The sequence below is a fragment of the Mixophyes fleayi genome, chromosome 5 (assembly GCF_038048845.1).
Source record: "Mixophyes fleayi isolate aMixFle1 chromosome 5, aMixFle1.hap1, whole genome shotgun sequence".
Lineage (NCBI taxonomy): Eukaryota > Metazoa > Chordata > Amphibia > Anura > Limnodynastidae > Mixophyes > Mixophyes fleayi.
The window spans coordinates 186,316,377-186,331,888 of NC_134406.1; the positions used below are offsets into that span (position 1 = coordinate 186,316,377).

At 36.8% G+C, this 15,512-nt stretch overlaps 1 long non-coding RNA gene across 1 annotated transcript; it reads right to left on the minus strand.

The window, feature by feature from the left end:
• Window positions 1-12,193: 12,193 nt before the first annotated feature.
• LOC142157790 (uncharacterized) lies at window positions 12,194-14,224 on the minus strand. The gene is made up of 3 exons (XR_012692636.1): window positions 14,197-14,224; window positions 13,252-13,363; window positions 12,194-12,740 (listed from the first exon to the last, which is right to left on the minus strand). It is a non-coding gene; the product is annotated as an uncharacterized LOC142157790 (long non-coding RNA).
• Between the last annotated feature and the right edge of the window lie 1,288 nt (window positions 14,225-15,512).

The following is a 15,512-nucleotide window of genomic DNA, read 5'->3' on the forward strand; positions in this document are numbered from 1 at the left end:
AGCCAAATGTGTATAATGTGAGATTTTTTTTTTAACTCAAAATATTTAAAACATACATATCCTTTAAAAACCATACACAATTCTTAGTATTATTATATAAAAAGGAGAAAAAGGAGAAAAAAACAGTAAATTAATGCAGAATCATATATATCCAATTTAGACCAGAGATTCGATATGCACATTATCCCTATATTTATTTATAGTTTTAATTGGTAGATGTCAGATCTAAGTACTCAGATTCGGCCCCCGTCCATCTAAATATTCAACAGTCAATAGACAGATCATTATTTAAAACTCCATCTTTATACCAATCTGTAGATATACATCAGTTGTAAATTTGAATTTGAATTTTATCCAGAAGTGAATTTATATAACCTGATATTAAAAAATGTTTTAATCTGTTTCTCTTTATATATAGATGCCTCAATCCAATCCAACTTAAGTACATATGCCAACTTATCTTTAAATGGCACCAAAGAAGGAGGCTGAGATTGCAACCAAAATTGTAAAATACATTTTTTGCAACTGCTGAAATAATGGGTGGGGTACGGTATAATGACGCTGATAAAAAAATATCTGTGACGCTGTTATCGCTGCTTTTAAGAGGGTAATGTAAGTATGTACCCATGTACAATGACCAACGCTTTGTAAAGTACATTGTCCATGGCCGCATACTTACATTACCCCCTTAACAGCAGCGATAACAGCGTTGCGGATGTAAGTGACGTCATCAAGTCGCGCTGGGTTCTTCATACATTGGGATTGGTTCCAGTCACTTGCCACATCAGTTGTCATTGATCCGCATCGGGAAGGAGGTCTTCGGTATCAAGATGTCAGGGTAAGTGTTGTCGGGGTAGTCAGCATCGATATGTTGACTACCACCGGAAATAATAAGAAGCAATTTCTAATCCTGTTTTGTACATTTAAAAGATTTGTCAAAAATTCCCAGCGCCGCCCATTCAGGAGATAAAGGCACAAAATTTACTAACTCTTTCATAGCATATTCTTTAATATAACATAATGAGAAATTACCTTAAAACATTGTAACCATATAAGAAACATCAAACCAATAGTTGGTCTTATTAACATTCCAACTCGATTAATAAACACATAAAAATGGGATTGAAAATGAAAAAAATATACACAGACAAACTCACAGGGTAATCTCTCTTAAAATTACATCAAACAGAGTAGTGTCTTGTGTAAAAGAAGCACATATCATCTAATGTACATAACAATAGATATATAACAATATATATACACATCTAAATGCAGAATAATACTAGAATCAATTCAATTAATAATAAATCTAAATATTAAAAATAACTATATACAATACAATTTAATATAAAAGCTAATTAATTAAATAAGAACAAAAGATAAAAAATGGGCCATTAGGAAACTGCCTCATTAAGTTCAATAGTTTAATTCAGTCCAAAGGGGCTAAGTGTATTCAGAGAATTAATCCAATATACTTCTTGATGACTCCTCAAAAGGTGGACTTGAAATGCTCTATTTCAAACACCCACAGACAACTTGGATCTCCATGATGATGATTAACTACATGGCAAGGAACATTGGGCCTGATTCATTAAGGGAAGTTAAGTAAAAAATTGAGTAAGTAGTTTCCTGGACAAAACCATGTTACAATGCAAAGAGTGCATATTAGTTTTCTATTTTGCACATAAGTTAAATACTGGCTGTTTTTTCATGTAGCACACAAATACTTGATAGCTTATTTGTACACTGAAATTTAAAGTTGATATTTGTGTGCTCCAAGAAAAAAACAGACAGTATTGATGCATTATCCCAATGTTACCTTCTAATAATCCTAGTTCTGAACACCTATTATTCCTACTTCATCCATTATAGTGTAAACGGAATCTTTATTTATGTATATATTTAAAATTTCTATTTAACATATAGATATTAATATATATCTCTATAGATATATTGTATATGTCTCACCTATATGTCTGCAGATATATTATATTAAGCTTGCAATTGGTTGGCTCATAAATGGACAAGATTACTTTTAGTCCAATCATACATTATATAAACACATGTATCACATATGCGCATATGACTGGATCATGTGTTTTTAAAAGGGGATCTATTTCACTATGGTCCAAGAAATATATCTATGCAATAATAAATATATTATATACACAGATATATAGTCTTAGCTCATTGACTATGCAGAACTTTGTCCAAACCTTTGCAATCTGACATAAATATATTTGTATACAGTTTTGATATATATCTATAGTTTTAATGATTCCAAAAAGTAATTTGACATGGAAACTCAGATCTATTTAATAATATTTATTTACGGTTATACAGATTACAAAATATGAAAAGCACAATGATAATAAGTCTTCCAATTACTTCCTTAACTAGATAACAAAACACAAAACACAAGACTATTTGACAAAACACTTAACAATTAATATGCATATTGTATCCTTGCAATAAAATGAAAAGTATAGCTACCTGTTATTTGATATCATAATAGAATCCTTCTTTCCTGTCTTAACTCCAACTGACTCTCATCTCCACCTACATTTCACTTAGTGTGGTTTTTTTTTTAACTCATTTTTTGAACTAACTATGTTCTGGCCTCTCATTTATATATTCAAACTTCTCCCCATTCCAAACATGGGATTTGATTTTCCCATCATGTGTTCCTATATCCTTGTCATTCCCCATGATACAATCTCTAAGCTATCTTCCAGATGCCCTTAGAACCAAAAGGGGTCATAAAGATTATTTTTTTTTATAAGATAAGTACAATATAAACTTGCCTGACTGATTTTCAAAAGTCAAAAAATATTTGGATCATTCTGCCCATGGGGTGACAGGCAAGGGGGGATGCCTTTGATGTAAATGGACATCCTAAAGAATTTGACCTTATGAGGAAATGGGGTGCTACTGGACTGAGAACTTTGTATTCATCACCCGTTTCTCACGGTTTAATGTACTTTTTAATCCTTCGCCCAGTCTAAGTATATACACCAGAGCATCAGTGTATTATGTGTATTATTATTTATTAGGTACATTTTACCCTTGCTATTACCTGCAATATTGTATGTAGTATAAATATAAAGAATATTGCCATACTGTGTGAAAATAATCAGCAGCAGTCATTTTGTTAGTGTTAGTTAATGTAATTACCATTTGCCTCAAATGTCCATTGTTATGAGGGGCAGCTTAGATTTGGTTTGTAATCAGAAAAATGTCTGAGTTAACAAGCTGGTAGCCCATGTTAAATAGCTAGGTCAACAGGTAATCTGAGAGGTAATGAGGTTAGAACTGCTAAATGATATGCAATGTGCCTCCACAGTAATATATTGGGTGAAATAGCATTGGGAAATGTATCAATATGTATCAATATAAATGTTATTGTATCAAAATGTATCACAGATTCAGATGGCGTAACACTGCTGATACAATGTGTCAAAAATCTTATTGTTTTATGTAAGCGTGCAGTGTCATTCCCTGCTGTAATATTGTAACCCCATGTTTAGTGTATCCAGCCAAATCAGCTAATTGTGTTAAGCCATTCTTTTGTATAAGCAAGGTAACAGGGACAGTATGTCTAGCAGCTAAAGTGCCCCTGCTGTAAGGGGGAGGTTTGAGACATTTGACCCTACTTCATGTGTATACAGGGAAGAATAGAGGGAAAGCAGAAGGTCAATGGAGCTATTCTAGCCTGGAGGATCCTGGTGTACAAGAGATCAGCGAAAAGGACTATGGGCCAGGCATCGTGGTGCAGCTGGAGGAAACCCTACCAGGACAGGGTTGGTGGGAGACACCATAGCTGTTTTGCTAATCAGTAGAGGTAATTATTGCAGGAGTATAAGACTCTGAAAGAGACAGAGACTATTACTTTGGAGTGCTGACTGCAAAAGACTACTGGAGGATACATGCTACCATTTACCCTGTAACTTGTGAACGTCTTGTGGAGTTTTTGCTGTCACAATAAAGTCTTATTTTGGATATATTCTGGTCTACCCGAGTGAGTTGAATTCCACAGAGGGTAACTACCATCGCAGCTAAGGGTGGTCACACACGTGTAGGCGATAAGAAAGCAGGATGTCGTAAAGTGTAAGATGCCTTTTCAGCACTAAATTTACTGTGATAGCATCTTGTTTGTCGACATCTGAGTACAATAGACAAAACACTTTTCTATTTACATAGTTGTTCAAAACCTCTAACTGAATGTAAGTTGCATTTTATGGCCTGATCTCAATAGCTACTCCTATAGGCAAAGACAACATGCTGTTCCTTGCTTCAAACATTTGTTTGCTGGAAATCAAATATCAGATTTTATCATCCAAAACTAAGTTCCTGTATGATACATTTATGCATAAAACGATATCTTAACACATCTATCTCTTTCAACATATCTATCTACATATATATATATATATATATATATATATATATATATATATATATATACAATTATTTATACTATTTCATTTTAAACAGTTTCCCTTATACTTTTACACACTACATTATTTTATTTATTGAAACAATTACATACATGGTAGCAATAGCAGGGCTCACACAGGACCTCTCTACTCATCGTTGGGGCAGAACGGTTGCTGGGACGGAGAACCATGCATCCCTCTGCTTGTTCCTGAATATTCTCTGTTTGCTCTCCGCCTTGACCCTTAGCATGTTTCTGAACCATCTCTGCTCGCTGCCTGTCCAGACTTTTTGGCTTGCCTATGGATATCCTTGCTTGATGCCTGCCCACAACTATTTACATCTTTAATGTATAGCCTTCTAGCCTTCCGGCTGGTGTACCAGTCTCTATAACACTTTGTTACTTATTATCTAAGATAGACTTTAACTACTCTGAGTTTCATTCATGAGGGCATCTGAGTACCTGTGGGAATATATCTAAGAGGAAGGCGAATTGCTATAGTTAAAGACCTCTCTTACGTTTTGTTCTAAAGGTTCATCTTGGTATCAGTGGAAACTGTTACAAATGATACATTAATTGCAAAAGACAAATGGTATACAATTAAGGTGTATCCACCATAAACCATTTATATTTATTCATATTGATATCTATACATGGATTAATAACCTTGAATGCAAAGACATGTAAAAAAAACAATATAATTTTCTGCTTCTTTAAGTTGATCATATTTTCCCACAATAAAAACATAATTTTCTTAAGAATCTAATTATAAAGAGCATAGTTTAGTTTCCAATGCAAAATTGCTCCTGTCTAATTTACTACCCCCTGCCATGTAGTTGTCAGAGTCTAATATAAGCATCCAATTAGTTCTGCTGGAAAACCTCAAGCAGGTCAAATAGAGATTTGCTGATGTGCATTGAAGAGTGGGCTAAAATAGATAAATAACATACATATTGACACTGTAACTGTCACTACAGACTTCTAGTGCCCATGTCTTCTGTAGCTCTTAATGGAATAAGCAGTATTTAAGTGTAATTATAACATTTACAAGGCATGGAAACTTGTTCCAAAGAATTTATACTCTATGGGCTTATCACGATCCAGGCCTGTCGATCACTCGGCGGAGACACCGCTGCTCCGACGGTCCAGCGCATGCACAGTCCGTCCTTTTTTCTGCTCCCATTCACTCCTATAGGCTAGTGCCATCTATTGGCTGCATTATTTAAGAAACCTATTTTCTTTCACTCTGTCAGTTCTTTGAGTCACTTCTTGTGTGTGGATGTGTTCTGGCTCCCCTGCTCTATTTTACTTTTACCCGCTATTGTGTCCTGAACATTATTGGACCTCAGCTGCATTGCCCCTAACTCTAAATCAACCCCTAAAAGATTATTAAAACATGAAGCAAAGGAAACCAGTAAGATGGCACACAAAAGCAAGTCACAATTGTAAAGTAGTTTGAAGTGATAGCAGGTCAGGTGAGTGATATATGCATGCTTGAAGATTTTCATAGAGTGTTTAAATGCTTGTTGATTCTTGAGGCAGATCCACAGAATAGTGCAGCAATAGAGGTCCATGAGAAGTTCTCCAATATATGTGTGTGGCACCATACATCAAACTTCCAAAATAAAGTTCTAGAACTGCTTTGAAAAAGTTCATGTTTGAACAAAAGCAGCGGTAGGAACTGTGCCTTTTGTTTTAGCTACCCCACCACTGGAAGCATGTCTCTGGAGTCCTTAAGGACATAATCTAAAACATCTACTAAAGATTCCTGTTGTGTGACCTTCTAAATAGAAGCCTGGAGGTCAGAACAGAAGTTCAATAACTTTGTGGGTGGCCACCCTTATGTATGCCTTATGTTTAAACTTGTCGGATCAGGTGATTCGTTTTACTCGCATTGCAGTTTCCAGGAATCGGGTAAGAACCTTTGATTTTTCTGCTGAATTGAAAGATTAACAAATGCGGAGACCGAGTGTCTGTATTATTAACTGGTGACTCGACTGTACGCTTCACGGTTCAAACCTGCTGGGTCAGGTGATCTGTTACACTTGCATTGCAGTTCACAGGAATTGAGTAAGAACGTTTGGACATATATCTACTGGACTAAGAGAATAATAAACGTGGATACTGTACTGTATGTCTGCAGTAATAATCAACATCTTTTGATCGGAGACTTATTTCCATTGGTACCTGATACAAGCTGAAAAATCTAAAAGGTGTAGATCTCTGAGTATAAGGAATGCTTTATTTGTAGGTGGTATCCTATTGCAGATAATCTATGCCGATTGAACATGTGGTGATTTTATAGAAAGTATTTATTTTTTCCTATCGAAATTTTATGTTGCATTTGTGTGTTTCAATCATATGTGTATGTAATTTAATATGAAGTTGATTGAGGAAAATAACATTATTTTTAAGGTACTATTTGTATGCTTGCAATTCATTATTTTGCCATTTGAGACTTGTAACTTTTTTACATTTACTTATAGATCATGCAGAGCTCTGTATTATTTTCTTCCTTTTTAGTGATTTACTTTCTCTAAGGATGTGCAGGCAATCTTTGAATGCAACATTGGTTATAGGTCATACATGTTATATTTAAATACCTCAATGTTTTTGTGCAGTATTAACACTCCATTTTGCACCTGAAGTGATAACAGGTCAGGTGGGTGATGTATGCATGCTTGAAGATTTTCATAGAGTGTTTAAATGCTTGTTGATTCTTGAGGCAGATCCACAGAATAGTGCAGCAATAGAGAGGTCCATGAGAAGTTCCTTAATATGTTTGTTCCACCATACTTAAAATTTCCAAAATAAACTTCTAGCACCTGGCTAGTCATAGTCTTCATCTATAGCGACCCCCTTTGTCTTAGAGCTGGTGTTTGTCACTGGAACTCAGTTACCCCCCAGGTCTTGCAGTAAACTGCATCTTTCACTGGACCTAAGAAATGCTACTACCTTTAATATTAAGTGTTGGTAGCCAATCAGAACACTCCTAGGGAGCCAAGCAACCAAAGTCGGATTTGTAACACTGTGATCACATGAGCACACTGCAACAACTCGCACAGCTGTCCATAACAAATGAGCAGATGGCAGAAGAGGAGCAGTATTACTATTAGAGTTACTGCCGCGGCGGTACTCACAGCTGCCGCGACTCGCTTCCTGTGCTCCCCTGCATCCTGGCCGACCCCTTGATGACCAGGACGTCACTTCCGGGCAGGACCCGACCAGTGCCAAGGCAACGGTCAGACGCTTGCTATTCAGCGCCGCATCCCGGCAATGAAAGGAAGCCGGATGCGTGTGCAAGCCCCCTCACCAGCCTACGGGCTAAGTAATTTAACAAATTATTATTATGCTGGGGCTGTGGATACTTGCAGAGCTAGGCTCTGATTGGCTGCCATTTATATTTAAGGCAGGGAGGGCCTAGCCTCCCTGCCGGTTATAGCGTTCTAGTTGTGTACTATTGCTGACCTGATCTGGATACTCTGTTTGCTGGATACCTGTTGTGACCTTCTGCCTGGTTACTGGACCTTGCCTGCTTGCCTGTGACCCTGACCTGTTGGCCAGTACTTTGGATTCTGCTGTTCTGCTTGTGACCCTGACCCTTGGCGTGTTTTCTGACTATTCTCCCCTGCAAGTGACCCCTGACCTTGACTGTCATCTGACCACCCATCACCATCTCTGCTGTCTCCGGGCCTGCGCTGCGGTTTAGTATAATGAACCTACACTACATTGGAGTCCTGGGGGCATCCAAGTACCTGTGAGCGCATCTAGCTCTACGGGAAAGATGGCTGCTATAGGTGAAGACCTCTGCCTATCAGTTCTGCAGGTTCGTTATCTGACCAGACAGCCTAAAACACTCATAACAATGTGGAGCATAAAGTATGGTTTAGGAAGTACTTGGAGGCAAAATCTGACATTGTTAAGAGCTGTATTGAGGTCTTTATAAGTTCAACCCATGATTTTTACATATAGTTTATGCATGATAAACAGTCAGCCTACAAAATGGTACAGAGAAGTGGTGCTTAAAAAATTATAGTAGTTGGGCCTGGCTAAAACAATCATGATGTGTTAGTATGTTGTGGAAAGACCACTGTGGAGGACATACACAGAACATTACCAATTATTTTATAGATTGAATAAGAATAGAAGCTAAATCTAAACCTGTTGATGTAGCTCAGTAGGTCATTAATGCCCTTAAGGTCTCCTTAACAGTAACACTAAGGGTGAGATTCAATTCCCCGCGTTGTTCTTTATTGTTACTACGGTAATTGATGCACATAATTACCGTTAGTACAGTAATTTCAAAGCAGATTTTTGCTCGCAGCTCCCTGAGCCGTGAGCAGAAATCTGTGTTAAAATTACCGTACTAACGGTAATGATGCGCAACAACACAAAGGAATTGAATCTCCCCCTAAGAGGTTATCCTCTAAAGCAAGGTCCCCCCTATCCCCAATTTAGGTAGAATTTCAGCAATACTTAAAACTTAAAAAACCTTAAGTATGAGAGGATACAAGTGGTATGCAAATATAAATGCAAACACATTAATAGCTATTTTCTAGTAGATATTTTCTCTTATGCTTAACGCAATGTCAAAAAGGTAAAACATTTAAGTAACAATCTCCCACACCTTTTCAGATTAGTCTCTATCTCCTAGGCTTCACGCATGCCATTAAAACTAGTTTCTTTCTTCAAGCCTCCTCCTAAGTACTTTGCCTCAGTTTTCACCTTTATTGTTCTGCCCTATTTGTGTCTTCCTCCTCCCTTTTGCATTTCAGATCTTACAAGTAAAACCCTCGTGTCCTCCTTCTACTATTGTTATAGATGATCAGTTTGGTCATGACTCTGTTTCTTGCAGCAAATTTAGATGTGAAAACAAGGCAAAAAGTAATTTTCCATCCTTTTGTCAGCTGCTATATTAGAATAGCATGTGGGTAGGATGTTTGCAGTGTCGGACTGGGGCATGAAGGGCCCACCAGGGGAATGCAGTGATAGGGGCCCACTACGTTGGGGTGTGGCCAACTGTAAGAGTGGGTGTGGCCAGTCAAGGGGGTGTGGTCAGCCCAAGGAGGACAACTTATAGCACTATGGTGTAGACCTTATAGAACAAAGTGGACACTGCAAATTAGACGAGTTTCACATATATCATGTACACAAAACTATCGACAAATTATGTATCAATCAATAAATAACCTTTATTTATAGTAATAAACACATGTATAAATACAAAAATATAAATTAGAACTAGAAAATTAAAACAAACAACTATTTAGTGTAACACTGAGAACATCTGACACAACAATGCAAAAAAATATAAATAACATTCCTTAATATTCCAACACCACACAGTAGTGATTTTCAAATCACTTAACGTAAACATGTTTATAATCTGTTTATCACAGACAATGCAATATACCCGCATATATAACCTCCTTCATTTTTTGGATTGGTATTGAAGAAGCATTATTGTTAACAGCAATTAAGCTGTTACAGAAGCAATCTTTGTAGAAGAGAAGATGAATGTGCAAATGTATCAATTATATCATCAAATATGAAATTTCCAACAATATCCCTTTCTATATTAAGAAGCAGAAAGGATTCTAACAATTCTTGGCCAATCATTGATCTCAATCTATTTTTTACAATTTTAAGCTTTGAAAAAACTCTTTCGCAAGATACCTGAGTACAAGCTAATGTAAGAAGAGTTTTGTACACAGCAAATAGATTGGTATATGCAGCAGAGTGTAAATTGTGATCATATAGGAGCCGGTAACAACAGGTCAGGCAGTTTTCACAGGCTTTCATTTTTATATGACTGGACATTGTTTCTTCAACGTTTGTTTCTTCTACACTAACACTTGTGCTGGGAAGAGAATATGGCTTTTTAAGCACAGAATAATTCTGCACAAAATTTAGAAGCTCTGCTTTAAGCTTGACAATGTCTACCTCAGCCAAATCTGCAACAGTTCTCAGAGCCTCTGTTGGTATCTCACACTGATCATTCATCATTCGGTTAAACATCCTTGGGTCAAAGTAGGTTAAATTCTGAATGAGGCTTTCATTTTTTGAAAACCTTCTATCAATACTCTCTACTGCTTGATCGAGTACAACATAGTATGTCTGTACTTTGAAAGCTTCTAGAGAGTCTTCAATTGGCTCATGCTGAGCTAACTCACCAGGCATCTTTTTTTTCCTTGCTGTCCTTTTTTCTGGTAGACTTTTTTGTACTTCAGCAGTTACAGAATGCTCTTCAAGCGAACTCTCAACTTTGTCAATAAATGAATTCACTAATTCAATTACTTTCGAAAATGAAGGTCTAAGCTTCTGAAGCAGACCCTTGGCAATATCAACCATTCGCCATGCCTGTAATATGTCCAAGCCAGCAGTCTGCAGATAATCAGAAACTGGAGTTGCAATTTCAAAGATCTGCATGAACATAAATGATACAAGTAGTGTTTCGTATCTTGTCCAGGCATGGAGTAAGTACTTTGCCTCACTAAAAATTTTACTGTCAAACTGTGGTGACACTGAAATATACTCCAGGCAATAAAGCAAGGTGCTGTACAATTCATTGGATTGTTCAGAAACTGATCCAAAAATTGTACTTAATGCCCTTGTTTTGCTCCACCAGCGCGTATCACTAATTTTCTTTAGTCGTGACAGTTTTTCCTGCCCTTGAAGCTGGTTGGAGACATGTTCTGCCCACACAGATGATCTCTTGTAAGACTCTGAAAAAAAACATGCTGTTTTCTCTAAAAGCCCAAATAATGACTTTACTGGAGTAACACACTGTGTGATATCTACAATGACCAAATTGAGAATATGAGCATAACACCAAGTGTACACTGAATTACAGGACTCTTTTCTTATGTAGGCCTGTACTCCACTGTAGTGCCCACTCATGTTTGCAGCACCATCAAAAGAGCAACCAATAATGTTACTTATGCTCAGAGAGAACATTTCCAGTCGCTCCTTCAGAACGGAAAACAGAGCTTCCCCAGTAGTGCTTCTGACATCAACAAGACTGAAGAGTCTTTCAAAAACCATGCTGTCTTTGGTATACCTTAAAATGATGCTACATTGTTCCACAACAGCAATATCCTGTGTACTGTCCATTTCTACACTAAATTTCACAGCATCTTTCACCTCCTGGCTTATTTTCTGTTTTACCATATTTCCCATTATTATTATCAGCTTGTTAACAGTTGTTTTGCTTAAAAATGTCACCATTCCACCCCTTCCTTTACTCTTCTGATGGCGTCTTTTCCTGGCCTCACTTTTTTCTACAGCTTGCTCTATGTGTTTTTGCAGTACACCATCAAATTTACTCAGAAGCAGAACTAACCCCAGAAAGTTACCGTGGTTGAGGTCACTATTGAGTAAAGTATGAGCAGCCTCATCCTGCCCTCTGTAAGCAAGCGCTTGCTTTGCAATGTAGAGTATAATAGCAATAAGGCGACTAATTACCATGCGATTGTGCTGCACTTCTTCTCTATGTTTGTTTACTAAATTTACATTGATTAAAGTTTCTATATCACTTTTCCTTTCTGCATGCAAATATGCACTGACAGCTACTTGATGTTGGCTAGATTCTTCATGTTCCCTTACTCTGTCATACACATGTTTAGTAACTTGCCATCCAAAAATAAAATTACTTTTACGATTGCTGCAAAATGCCATACAAGTTGAACAAAATATTTTTTGACTTTCAACACAGTACGAAAGCCATTTCCTCTGAATGGCACTTCCACCGGGTACCGGTCGAAAGTATACTTTATGAGCTTGAAAAGGCAAAGCATGAGTAGCATCTGAAGGTGGCTGCACAGGGTGAGCTTTCATAAAATGTAATTTTGCTGAAATACTGCATAATGCTTCTGGTGCAATAAAAACATTACATTTTTCCGATACAGATGGAATAGGTGAAAACAAGATCTCACTTTCTGCAGAACTGTCCGTATCTTGACCACGGGTCTCGGTGATGCCGATTCCACAAATGTTTTCTCCTGAGCCTTCCGGTTCACTTAATACAACGGACGGACCTTCGTCTGCACTAGACACTGATGCTGCAGCATCCTTCTCTACTGTGCTTTCAGAAACATGTTGAAGGCTTAAGTCCTTTGGTTCTACAGTAACATCCTTAGACTTCCATAGCTTTTGTTGGCCTGGTGCATTTCCTGCGTCTCTCAGGTTCTTTTGTGACGCCTGCAATCTCTTTACTGATCCACTACTATATTTCTTCTTTTTAGGCACTTCCGCTTGCCTTTTGTCTTCTGAAACTGAACTTCTTTTGGAAGACATTTTGTAGTGCCTAGCAATAACACAAACAATATTTTTGACATCAGTGATGCCCACTGAAGATTGCTTGATGCCCTGACTGCAGATAGTACCAACTCTGTTTCCCTCAATCATGCATAAAAATTTCTTGGATCTCATCATTTATCATGCTGTCCTACAATCTCTTCATTATAAACAACCTCATATATAATGATGCCAACATGGTAACATAGCACAATTACCAAGATCTCAATATAATCATGCCATCCTACTTAATTATAATCATGCAAGCCTACATCAAATATACATGCCATCCTACTTCGTTATAATCATGCCATGCCCTCCAACATGCCATTCCCTCAAAATATACTAATTATATGCAATCATCACATAATTAGGAACATTATATAATCTGATAATCATGATATTCCATAAACAAAGCCGTTTTCATCATGTCATGCAAACGTAGTATACATTTTCACAGTGGCTGACTAAAATCAAATATTTAGAAACATTCAAAAGATCATAGAAAAATGTTTTCCTACCTGTCTTTAGTTTCTATTGATCCTAGATTCTCAATCTGGGTGCAGCTCAATTCAAGGTTGTTCAGGTTTTTCTGATTATCTTCCAGTTTTCAAATGGGGCCCAGTGTGTTTTCTGTATTGTAATATACAAGATCATTTTATCACAAATGCTTTTGCCTCAGGGCTCTCCCCATTTCCCACTTTCATCCCTCAGGGCTCTCACTATTTCCTCCTTTCATCATATATATATATATATATATATATATATATATATATAGTACAGCACTAAAACAAACTCATGCAGTGTATGGGGGGGTGACCAATAGAAAGCCACCAGCGGAGAACTTGCAGCTTCCTATGGTCTAATTAGTCACACCAAACCTCCATCGGACAGATCTATTCAGATGAGTTAACATTTTGCTAAGGGGAACAGTAAACTTTACCATTTAACTTCAAGTGCTCCTTTACATTAAAGGGATGGGTGACTATACTGCATTATAATCTCGCTTTGTCTCTGCAACAAACTTTATAACCCTTAAGGGTCATATAACACATCACAAATTGTATATCACCGAACTAAAAGTAATAATAATGTCCCAGTGTTTTCATATTATAAACTGAATAATGCAGAAATTTACAAATCTTATCCACTACAGGTCGTCACTCAGTACATGTCATTTGGACAGGTAAGCCTTAAAATATATATGTAAGTGGTGAGCCAGAATACAACAAATTCAACAATCTGTAACATACACAAAAGGAATGCAGAGCTAATAACCTAACTATCACACATCTATAGTAAATGAAAATTAATCCGGGTCACGAATCATCAGATGTACAAATTTATTTCAATACAATATAACCATATAAAACAACTTTGCCTAAATGTGGAGTACTCCTCATAAAAATAAATCACCGTGCACTGTGATATAGTATATATATATATATATATATATATATAAGTACCGTTGCTCATGAGATGCTTGATCCAAACAGCTTACTACTGAATAAATGTGACAGCTGTCCCTTGTAGCCAATGCTGTATTAAAAAATCAAAAAATCAATCAAGAGCTTATAGAGTATTTACAAACAAATGTTATTGTTGATAATAGCCACCACTGTCTATAGATAATAGTAATCAATCACATCTACATGATGTTGTCTTCGTAACTGTATAAAACACCAAATGAGTTCTGTCCAAACACAGGTGATATGGAGCCGTTGCTCAAATTGCTCAATTAGCTTGAATGTAGGAGATGTTACTACGGTATTTCCATCTATACCCCGTATTATATATAAAACAATTGTGAATAAGCAATCACGTATAAGCTCACTGTCTCTGGCCGTGCAAGATAATATAGTGTCTCAAAACACTCCACATACCGCCATCAGATGAGGCTCCGATGGAAGATCTTACGCTGACTGTCCCGTGTAGATAATATATCCTTTTGATCACAGGCGTACCCCACTTGTGGGTGGTATCTGTAGTGCTTCGGGCTTGACGATATGCGAGCACACCGTAGCGAGCAGTGAACTGAATGAATGGAGCCCACGTGTCCGCAATACACAGCTGTGTGTGGAGTAGATATTATATACCTAATCAGTACCCAACATACATAGAATGTAATATAACATAATATATCTTCAAATAATATATATCTTTTATTATTATTATTTCCCTTCAGTATAGGAGGTAATAAATGAAATGTTTTACATAGAATGCCATTAGAACAAAATTTATTCTTTGATGTAATATATTTTTAGTATGTTTCCCTCCTATTAGCACAACATAAATAATGAATGTATGGATAACAAAAACATATAAAATAAAATAAAGTAAAAAAAAAATTAAAAATCAGCAATCTGTGGTGCAATAAATTATTCAATACATATTACTCCAGTCCAGTTAGACATCAATAAAAGTTTACATAATGTAATTATAGACAGTGTGCAGGGCACATATTTTTTTCAACACAAATCATAATGCCCAGTTGAAAAAGAATATATCCAATTAGTACTAATTAGTACTGTTTGCGTGGGTTTCCTCTGGGTGCTCAGGTTTCCTCTCACACTCCAAAAACATAATAGTAGGTTTATTGGCTGCTATAAAAAAAAAATTGAACCTAGTCTCTCTCTCTCTCTGTGTGTGTATGTATGTTAGGGAATTTAGACTGTAGGGACTGATGTGAGTGAGTTCTCTGTACAGCGCTGCGGAATCAGTGGCACTATATAAATAAATGGTGATGATGATGATGTTAGATCATACACTGCTGGTGGCCGTT